The sequence below is a fragment of the Eleutherodactylus coqui genome, chromosome 6 (assembly GCF_035609145.1).
Source record: "Eleutherodactylus coqui strain aEleCoq1 chromosome 6, aEleCoq1.hap1, whole genome shotgun sequence".
NCBI classification, from domain to species: Eukaryota; Metazoa; Chordata; class Amphibia; order Anura; family Eleutherodactylidae; genus Eleutherodactylus; species Eleutherodactylus coqui.
The window spans coordinates 231,931,099-231,942,660 of NC_089842.1; positions in this window are offsets into that span (position 1 = coordinate 231,931,099).

Sequence of the window (11,562 nt, forward strand, 5' to 3'; positions counted from 1 at the left end):
TATTCCCACAAATGTTATTTTTTGGCTAATAAACCATCTAACTCTAAGCAGGTTTTCCAGAATGAGCCCATTTTAGTCTTAAAAAAAACACATAAAATCTTCGGACTTTTCATCTCACTATTTGGTAACTAATAACTTTTTCTCTTTACATCAATACAGTAAGGGCTCAGTGACACAGGCGGCGTATTTCTGCACGGAAAAACACCTGCACTGCGTGCGGATGAGAATCCGCATGACCAGCTCTATTGCCACCCATATTTTCTTTTTTTTTTTTTTCCAAATAATTTTTTATTGAACATTTTCAAATAATACATACAAATGTTTCTCATTGAATATACCCAAATACAAGTACACATTGTATTTTGAACACTCTTGTCTGCAAATGATGTAATGTTAACAATCAAAAGAACACAATAGCTATTCACTGATAATAGAACTGTGTATAAATATATATTTGTGGTTTAAATTTTGAATGGACGAAGTTTCTTTCTAAAAGATAAGTTTGTGATATTATTGATGTGTTCATTGTTTCATTGGAGAGTTCTAATAATTCAACTTCCAGATGAGAAATTTGGATATTTTTGTTAAACATTGTTTCTAGATCTCTATATTTTTCTATTTACACTGGGAAGAGCCCACTAACTAATTTTAAACATAAAATATAACTTTTATTCACTCTGTAACATTGATTAAACCTAAATCAATCTGGGCTGGATACTTCAAGTACTGAGCTGAAACCAATTAATATCATAATTCAGACCATTTGCAACACAAGTATCATCAAATTTTGGGGAAAAGAAAACTCCCGTACTATATAAAAATCCACAGGAAAAAGGAAAAAAAAGGGAGTTTTTGATAAGTGATTAATACATCCTCACTATCCATCATCAAAGTGGACCTATTTCTGTAATATACTGTCTCCCCATCCTGATGAATCAGTCACAGGTTGGAGGTGACTGAAGAAATGCGTCGACTGTGGGAGAATAAATTAATTTCTGCACGATACACAAAAACAAGTTGATCGTGCATAATTTATATACTTTTTGTCCACCAACAGAATCTATTGATATTGGAACTACAGTGTTGATACTTTACTGATCGTAAATTGATCATTTAGATTGATATATATCTGTGTATGTTTGTCAGTGAGCTCAATTTTTAACAGAGTGAATAAAAGTTATATTTTATGTTTAAAATTAGTTAGTGGGCTCTTCCCAGTGTAAATAATTAAGTTTAAAAAGAACCCTACTGTCACAGTGATTAGTCTATATTTTTCTAAACTTAAAACAACTTTATAACTTGAACTTTTGCCAGTGTTTCTACACATAATTAAATTTATGTAAACAATTATTGTTCTTTGCTTGGATTCTTTCATAGTAGTAGTGGTCTGCTATCATGTCTAATACCTCTGCAATAGTGGGGGGAGCCACTGATCTCCACTTCCTTGCTATCAGGTTCTTCGCTGCTAAGAGGAAGTGACAGATCCATTTTCTATTTTTTTGGGGTATAGATTCACACTCTATGAGTAGGAGAGCCATTTGTGGAGAGCCCGACAGCCTTACACCTGTTATGGTCCGTATATTATTAAAGACTTCTCTCCAATATGGTTGAATTATCGGGCACGTCCAAAATAGATGATATAGGGATCCCTCACTTCCACACCCTCTCCAGCAACCGCTGTCTACCTCTTTAAAACATCTAGCTAGTTTTGCAGGTGAGTAGTACCATCTGGAAATGATTTTTTGGTGAGTCTGGAGTAATCCGGCTGAAAGGGTGGCTTTATTTGCCCATGCAAAGGAGTTTAGCCACTGAGTCGGGGAGAAGCTTTTATTTAAGTCTCGTTCCCAGTTAATTAGGTGCATTTTCTTATTGTTATTCATATTTCCAGAAATACAATCATATATTGTTTTGGTCAATAAGCCCTGACCGGAGTTCACCTTTTGGAGCAGTATTTCTAGCTGTGTAGGAATGGAGCATTTCTCTAGTTGAGAACTATTTAGAAAAGAGACAACTTTTATAAAAGAATACAGCTCTGAATTCGGTAGATCGAATTTGCTTTGAAGTTTATTGAAAGTGAGTATTTTGTCTCTATCAAAGAGATCTGCTACCCATTTAATTCCCCTTTTTTTCCACTCTTATGTTGATATCATGGATGTAATATAGGAGAATTTCGATGGGGAGTCGAATAGTTCTTGATCTAGAGGCCGTTTTATAATTATTTGCTAGATGTTTCCAGCATTGCATGGTCTTTTCCATCATAGGAGAGAGATTTTGCGTTAACGAGTGTGTACTGATATGAGGGTACAATGCTTCTATTATGGAGGTCATGATAAGCAACCCTAGAGGTCTACTGTGGTTGATATACTTTTCTATATGTCCCCAGGGGGGGATTGAAGGTTCTCTCACCCATGCCCCCGACTGACCAATAACAATTGCCTGATAGTATGCCCAAAGGTTTGGGACCCCAAGACCCCCCTGACCCCTTCGCAAATATAGGATCGATGCCGCTACTCTAGGTCTTTTTCCTCCCCAAATAAATGATGAGAGTTGTTTTTGAAAGTCGGTGATTGAAGATCTTGGAATAGGGTAGGATAGTGTTCGAAAGAGGTAAAGGATTTTCGGGAGGATTAACATTTTGTATAGAATTATTTTGCCGACCCAGGAGAACTCCCTCTTTGCCAGCTTGGCTAATTCCGATTTTAATGAGTTAAATAACGGATCTAAGTTGGATGGAATAATGTTTGTTTTAGATTGGCATAGTTTAATCCCTAGGTATGGTATTTCCGTTGGCCATTGAAATGGGAATTCTCTCTGGATGTCCAGTTTTAACTTCTTGTCTATGTTTATTCCCAGGATTTGCGACTTATCCGAGTTAAGCTTGTAATAAGAGGCTCTGCTGAAATGTGTAATTTGCTCCCGCACTTCCCTCAATGAATTTAGGGGGTCCTCCAGGGTCAAAAGAACGTCATCAGCAAAAAGCCCTATTTTATGCTGCCTTATGTTGTTGGAAATACCTTTAATTTTTAGGTTTGTCCTGATTGATTCCGCTAAAGGTTCGATCACCATCACAAACAACAAAGGGGAGAGGGGGCACCCCTGACGGGTGCCGTTTGTTATGTAAAAAGGGGAGGACAAGGCACCGTCAACTAATATTCTTGCCGATGGTTTCGCGTAGAGAGCCCGGACCGCTTGTAGGAAAATCCTCCCCACATCAAACTTCTGGAGAACCGCAAATGCGAATTCCCAGTGGACTCTATCGAACGCCTTCTCCGCATCCAGGGAAAGGAGGAGAGAAGGCGTCCGACTCGAGTCCATTATCTCTATCAGGTTTTGAGTTCTACGCGCCCCATCAGCTGCATTTCTGCCTTTTGTGAACCCTGCTTGATCACTATGTATGATCTCTGGTAAAACTTCCAACAATCGCAAAGCTAAGATTTTTGAATACAGCTTAATATCGGTGTTTAGGAGCGAGATGGGTCTGAAATTCGCTGGGACTGTTGGTTCTTTGCCTGGTTTTGGTAGCGTTATGATAATTGCTTGTAGCATTTCTTCAGGCATCTTGCTTTTAACCATGAAGTCGTTAAATATAGAAGTCAGTCGAGGGGATAGGACAGGAGCGAAGGTCTTATAATATTCATTCGACAGGCCGTCTGGCCCTGGGGATTTGTGACTTTTGGATAATGATATTGCTCTGTTAATTTCACTAATCGAGATGGGTTTGTTCAGGGCAATGTTTCGTGATCCCATCGAGGGGAGGGATATACTGTCCAGGAAATTTTTTATAATTTCGGGAGTAGGTTGGGGGGTCTCCTTACAGTCTTTTAAATTGTATAAATTTGCATAGAATTTTTGAAATTGTTCCGCAATCTGTTGCGGATGGGATATACGTATTGTAGAGTTATTCGGGCATTTTATGTATGGGATTGTTGCTTTTATTTGTCTCTTCTTTGCCATTTTTGCTATCAATTTCGAGGGTTTATCTATGTTAGTGTAATAATTTGCTTTTGAGTGTATCTGACCTTTATTATAATTTTCCAGAAGTTCTTTTCGTAGTTCCTTTCTCAGTGAGGACAACTCCGAGTGAGTATTTTTGGAAGGGGATTGTTGTTCTTTCTCTTCTTGTTTTTGGATTTTGCCTAGTAAGGAGTTTATTTTAGCTTGTCTGTTTTTTCTTTCTATTATTTTTAGTTTAATCAACACTCCCCTGATCACTGTCTTATGGGCATTCCATATGGTAAAATTGCTCGTTTCCGGGTTCTCATTAAGGGCAAAATACTCTAGCAGAGCTTGTTTTATTTGCTCCTGGGTATTGGGTGATTTGAATAAATTTGTATCATTCCGCCAAATTCTGGTGGGGTTAAAGGGGGGGCCTACTTCAAGAATAATGCTGATAGGAGAATGATCAGACCACGTGGTCATCCCTATAGAAGATTCTGTTAGGGAAGTGAGAGTCCACCTGTCAACTACGCATAAATCTATGCGGGAAAATGTTTTATACCTGGGTGAAAAAAAAGTGAACTCTTTGGAAGAAGTGTTGAGGCACCTAAAGGTGTCATACATGCCTTCCCTATGTAGCCACGATTGTAAGGTGGGCGCTGTCCTGTGACTGGCTGTTGAATCTATTTCTTTGTTCGGTATGATTTCCCTTTTTGGATTTTCCTAATTTTTTTCATTATTTTATTTAGGAATGAGATTTGGGAACTATTGGGGGCATAAATATTGGCTAGAGTGAGGGGGGTCTCATTAAGCGTCCCTTGTAAAATGATGTATCTCCCATTCAAGTCGATTATTTGGTTTTCCACAGAGAAGTGAAAACCCTCTTTGAAGGCTATAACCACACCCGCATGTTTTTTATTTTGGGCAGTAGCCGAAAAAATTTGGGGAAATTTCTTATTTGTGAATTTGGATGATGCAAGTTCAGTAAAATGCGTTTCCTGCACACATAGTACATCCACCTTGTTCATTCTTGCATCTCTCCAAATCATTGCCCTTTTAAATGGAGTGTTAAGCCCTTTGGCATTTTGTGAAAGTATTTTAATAGACATGGTGTTTCTTTAAAAAGAGCATAGTGTGAGGAATCTTACTGGCATTGTGAAAAACAAACATAACATAAATTGTATAACATAGAAATACGGTCACAGGTCTTTTTCTAGATGTTATCTTTCTTAGTTGGTCATTATACGCTAGAATCAAGATCTGTGCCACAGAACAGAAGAATTTCTGCAGATTATCAGGGTTAACCTGGTAAATGGTGGGGGGTAAAAGTCCGCCTTGTAGAATAAGACCCATCAGTTACTCACGTATTTTGTGAGCCCAGTCCCTCAGAACGATGCCTTTTGTATCGGATTGGTAATCTCTTCTCTTGACGGGGTGGACGGCAGCGCCCTTCTATTGGTGCCTTTCTTGGGATTAGGGAACTTGCTTGATTGCGCCTCATCCAGTAGCTGAATGTTCCACTGCTTTAAGATCTTTTCTCCTGCTTCCAGGGAGGAAATGACATGCATAGCATTATTTCTATGAATTAGTATCTTTGTTGGGAAACCCCACTTATATGGAATATTCGCTGCACGTAGGGATGCTGTTATTTGTGAAAGAGCTCTCCTTGCTCTTATTGCGGATTGTGATAAGTCCACAAATAAACTTATGTTGGCATATGCAGGTGGTAGAGAATGGCTCTGTCTAGCCGCTAGCATCAGTTCCTCTTTTATGTGGTAGAAATGCAGCCTCGCAATTACATCACGTGGTACAGAATCCGGCAGAAAGCTTGGCTTAGCTAGCCTATGGATTCTATCAATTATACAGTCCCGGTCATTAGAGTTGGGTAGAGCTGATTTTATTAGTTTGACGAGGAACTGTTTTAATTCCGCTTGAGGGACGCTTTCAGGGATGCCTCTTATCTTTAGATTGTTCCTCCTGCTCCTATCTTCCAAATCAGTCAGCTTGTTTTTGACAATTTCTAGCTCCTCCTCTAACGTATAGTGGGCATCAATCAGGTTATTATGTGATGCTGTAATTTCGCCCATTTTAGTTTCCACGTGGTCAGCGCGGACTTCTAGCTCATGTATAGATTTGTTAGCTGTGGTTGATAGGGCTTGGATGTCTTTTTGCAGGGAACTGTGAAGGGCTAGTATCATATTTTTAATGAAATCTTCTGAGGCTGGAGCGTCAGAAGATGGGACATTCATTATTAGCTCTTCCCCAAATTGTAGCCTTTGTTGACATATACTAGGAGAAGGAGAAAGGCAGGGTCTCTGCTTCTCAGGGCTGGTGGAGGGGGAGGAGTGCTGGGAGATAGATGGAGACTGAGAGCAGCTCAGCGTCATTTTGGGTGTACCTGCTTCATTAACATGCAGTGTTTCATTCTCCTCACTCACCCTCTCCTGGAGGAGTTCTTTCGGTTGCTTCCTACGTGCTTTCTCCTTGCTGACAGCCCGCGGGATCGCTCCCTCCAGAAGATGTGTCGGGGATTGCAGCACCTCTCCGCTAGCTCCGGTGCCTGTGTTCGGAGCGGCGCCATCTTGGGTGCTGCGTTGCAGTCTTGCCGGGCCCCGAGAGGAGAAGAAGTCCGACACCTTGGTAAGCGGTGTTTTTGAGTTTCTTCTCTTCGGCATCTCTTCCCCAGGTTGTGGTGAGTCTCTCTGCACGTTTTGACAGGGCTGGAGTCGCTTAAAGTCGCTTTCTGTGGGTCTTTAGAGCGGAGCTTTCCTTCACTCGACTTTCCTCCGCTGCATCAGGCCACGCCCCCCATATTTTCTTTTTTTGACACGTGCGCACGTCTGCAGTGTGGACGTTTTTTCCGCGCGGAAATACACGTGTATCGCCACTGATATGCACCTACCTCCGCCCACGTGACTGAACTCTAACAGAGTATTATTTTTGTGGGAAGAGTTTTAGTTTCTACACTTAGGGCACAGTCACACAGGCGTTTTTATATGTGTATGTTACCTGCGTTTGCGATCTGCATCTTTATAGAACCAATACTTTTGAATGGCAGTGGTCAGATGCCCGATATTTACCTGTGCACAAAAATGCACAGAAGTAAATATAAGGCAGCGGATTTTAAAATGCAGATTACAGTGGCATCCGTCTTTTTTGGATGTAAAACCTCTGCATGCTATTGCATCCAGAGGTTTCGCCTTGTGCTCAATGGGGCCGGGGGCAGCAGCGCCGATCCCATTGAGAACATATAGTGAAGATTGCGATCCTCTGGCACAGCTGTCACAACTGTGGCACAGGAGCGCAATATTCTCCTAATAAATTCAATGGAGCCGGCACTACAGTCTGATCCTTTGAAAGCAATGGGCTGACGGCAAGCACTGCAGTGATTTTCGGGGAAGGGTTTTAAATATTAGCCCTTCCCTGAAAATCATCCCTAAAATATGTAAAAAAATAAAAAAATATATATACTCACCTCTCCGCTGCTGCCGGGGCTCAGGCGCGTCTAGCTGGGTCTTCTCCTGCACTGCTCTAAAGTGTTTTCAGCAGGCAGGGATTTAAAATACAACCTGCTGAAAGGGCTGCCTCTGATTGGCTGAGCACTGTGACCAATCAAAGGCAGCATTCAGCTATTGAATGACAACAGAGAGCTGCCTCTGATTGGTCACAGTGCTCAGCTAATCAGAGGCAGCCCTTTCAGCAGGCGGGGATTTCAAATCCCTGCCTGCTGAAATCACTTCACAGCAGTGTAGGAGAAGACCCAGTTAGACGCGCCAGAGCCCTGGCAGCTGCGGAGAGGTGAGTATATATATATATTTTAAATTTTTTACTCATTTTAGGGATATTTAAAGCCCTTCCCTGAAAATCACTGCAGGGCTTGCTTGCAGCCCATTGCTTTCAATGGAGCCAGTTGTAGTGCCGGCTCCATTGAATTCAATGGGAGAAGATCGTGATCCTCTGTTACAGCTGTAACAGCTATGGCAGAGGATTTTTTCACCTCCGCATGGAGTACCATTGTCACAGGACACTGTGACAATGCTGTCACAGTGTTCAGTGACAATGGAACTCTCCGCGGAGATAAAGAAATCCTCTGCCACATCTGTCACAGCTGTAGCAGAGGATCACGATCTTCTCTGTTTGTCAATGGGGCCGCCGCCATTGACCAAAGATGAAACCTATGGATGTGAAAGCATCCAGTGGTTTCACATCCAAGGAATTCCTTCCTGTACCTGTCACAGCCACAGCAGGTGATAACGGGCAGCGCATTTTATGTGCGGGAAAAACGCGGCCAGGTGCATTTTTTTCTGCGTGTTGCCCGCTTTGGTCACACAAATTCTATGTGCGTTTCCGTTCTGCACTCATAAATTCGCAAATTAAAACGCCCGTGTGACTGAGCCTTTATAGAGACCTAACCAGCAAATAAAGTGTATATTTATAGTACATGCTTTGATTGCTATGGGGATACAAACATGTGTGCTTTATGTTTGTATAAATGTGTTTTTAAGGGCGAGCACCCACTGGCGTTTGCGTTTTCCGTGGGAAAAAAACGCATTTCCCGCGATTTTTCCGCGCGTTTTTCGCGGCGTTTTCGCGGCTTTTCCATTAATTTCCATTGACTTTCATGGGTGCATTAGGAGAAAAATAAGGACACATATGCAACTGACAGTTCCTATGTTAAAAACGCAAACGCAACGCAAAAAAAAACGCCAGTGGACAGGAACACATGTTATCTCTATGCCTGTGCAGGAAAAACGCAAAACGCAGGTAAAAAAACGCCAGTGGGTGCTCGCCCTAAGAATGTATTTTATTAATTACTTTTTTTAACATCATAAGGTAACTTTCATAAAACTGCATAATTTTTAATATTGCAATATACTGAGACAAAAAAATATTTTCCCTTCTTTCTTCTAAAAATAGAAACGTATCTTAAAGGGGTTGTCCCGCGGCGAAATCGATTTTTTTTTTTCAATAGACCCCTGCATTATGCCCTGTTAAAAAGAATGCATTTGTTAGTTTTTAAAAATAACATTTCGCTTACCTGCATCCCCGTTCTGCAGCTTCTTCTTTTCTTCTTTTAAAGATGGCGCCGCTGGTCTTCTCCCACGGTGCACTGTGGATTTTCTTCTCCTGTCTTGCGTTCCACTGCCGATACAGCCACCTCATTGGCTGATCAGCACCACGTGACGGGGCGGAGCTACGATGACGACGCGCAGACCAGCTCTCCGGCGTGAGCACGCCGGAGCGGCCCCATTCACCAGGCAGAAGACCGGACAGCGCAAGCGCGTCTAAAGATGCCAGGAGACACAGAAATTAGTCGGAGCCATGGAGACGAGGATGCCAGCAACGGAGTGGGTAAGTGAATAACTTCTGTATGGCTCATATTTAATGCACGATGTACATTACAAAGTGCATTAATATGGCCATACAGAAGTGTATAACCCCACTTGCTGCCGCGGGACAACCCCTTTAAATACTTCATTTGAGGACTTCTGCACGGCAGTTTTCGAGTCCGTATATTTCAGCTATATTTGCAAGACAAAACAAGGATTGGAATCTACATAGGAAAAAAAAAAAAATAAGAGAATGACCAGAAGATGGGCGCACTAAAGTGACTTAAAGCGAAGATTGCTATAATACTCTGAAATATCCCAACAGTTTAGGTAATTGTCTTGTATTTTGTGGTAGGACACAAGAAAAAATATACATACTTACAACATACAAAATGTAATTTCTAGTAGAGAACATATAAAATATAAAGGTCATCATGGCTCCAAATCCTTTTCGCAGTATCTCTCCCCATCCACCCTTACTTTTTTCCCGTCTACCCCTCCTGTTTTTCTGTTCCTTTTTTTCCACTTTTTCTTCAGGAAGATCATGTTTTTTTCTCATTGTTATTGTTAGAAACAAGGTGTTACATCCATGCAAGCCACTGAAGCAACAACGTACATGGACGCAACTCAAACAAGGACTGGAGGGAAAGGATTGGGACAAGGGAATGTGCATACACACTGAACACCATAACAAAGTGAACTGCAAATAGGACTTGTGAGCAGACATCCAAGAATGACTGATAAACACCAAAACAGTTACCTAGAATACCAACACACAGAGTCAGATGGAACAGCTAAAGTATGGGGTACTAGTTCATACTTTGGCCAAGATGCTTAAACTCACCAGCTTTCCTTGTTGTCTCATGAGTCCCTACTCTAATAAGACCACTTCACCCCAAGTGTCCTGCCCAAGAGCAGGGTGATCATCTCAGAAGGGATGGTCCCACACTGAAACCTAGCAGCCTGGCTTACTCTAGATGGTATGAAACATATATGCTAAACAGGACATGATTCAAACACACAAACAGACAAGGGACAAACACCTTGAACAGGGAGCTGATTTCACCAAGTGTCTGGTCACCTACACAGACACTGAACACATTGCTATTCATACCAGCAAACAGTTAATTCCACCAAGAAACTCATGCAAGCAACATCACAGTGCAACATGCATTACTCCAAAAACCAGGGTTCCGAGAGGAAATGAGGAAAATAGCTAAAGAAATAAATGACCAGTGTCCTCCACAAGAAGGGCTGGCATTTATATGCAGCAGACCAGTGGTGATGGGCTGGTTGGAGAACTCTACACCTAGCCACCTCAATCATCCCACAGCTATGGAGGAATTCATTGCGCAATATTATTTTGTTGCTTTCATTTTAAAATCTATTTTTACTAGTAATTTTTTAACATGGTATTATAAATCCATATAAATAAGTCTCTTTCTATCTATCTATCTCCTATCTATCTATCTATCTATCTATCTATCTATCTATCTATCTATCTATCTCATATCTATCTATCTATCTATCTATCTATCTATCTATCTATCTATCTCATATCTATCTATCTATCTATCTATCTATCTGTCTCCTATCTATCTATCTATCTATCTCATATCTATCTATCTATCTATCTATCTATCTATCTATCTATCTATCTATCTATCTATCTCCTATCTATCTATCTATATCATATCTATATCTATCTATCTATCTATCTATCTATCTATCTATCTATCTATCTATCTATCTATCTATCTATCTATCTATCTATCTCATATCTATCTATCTATCTCATATCTATCTATCTCATATCTATCTATCTATCTCTCTCATATCTATCTATCTATCTATCTATCTCCTATCTCTCTCATATCTATCTATCTATCTATCTCCTATCTATCTATCTATCTATCTATCTATCTATCTATCTCATATCTATCTATCTATCTATCTATCTATCTATCTCATATCTATCTATCTATCTATCTATCTATCTATCTATCTATCTATCTATCTCCTATCTATCTATCTCCTATCTATCTATCTATCTATCTATCTATCTATCTATCTATCTCATATCTATCTATCTATCTATCTATCTCATATCTATCTATCTATCTATCTATCTATCTATCTATCTATCTATCTATCTATCTATCTATCTATCTACCTATCTAGCGTGAAATCTTTCTACCTGTGTGTATTCATAGGAAAAAACGCGCACAAAGCATTCTTCTATTTCATTGTCATAAGAGTGTTAAAATATGGAGCAGTTGTTCAACCTTATACATAT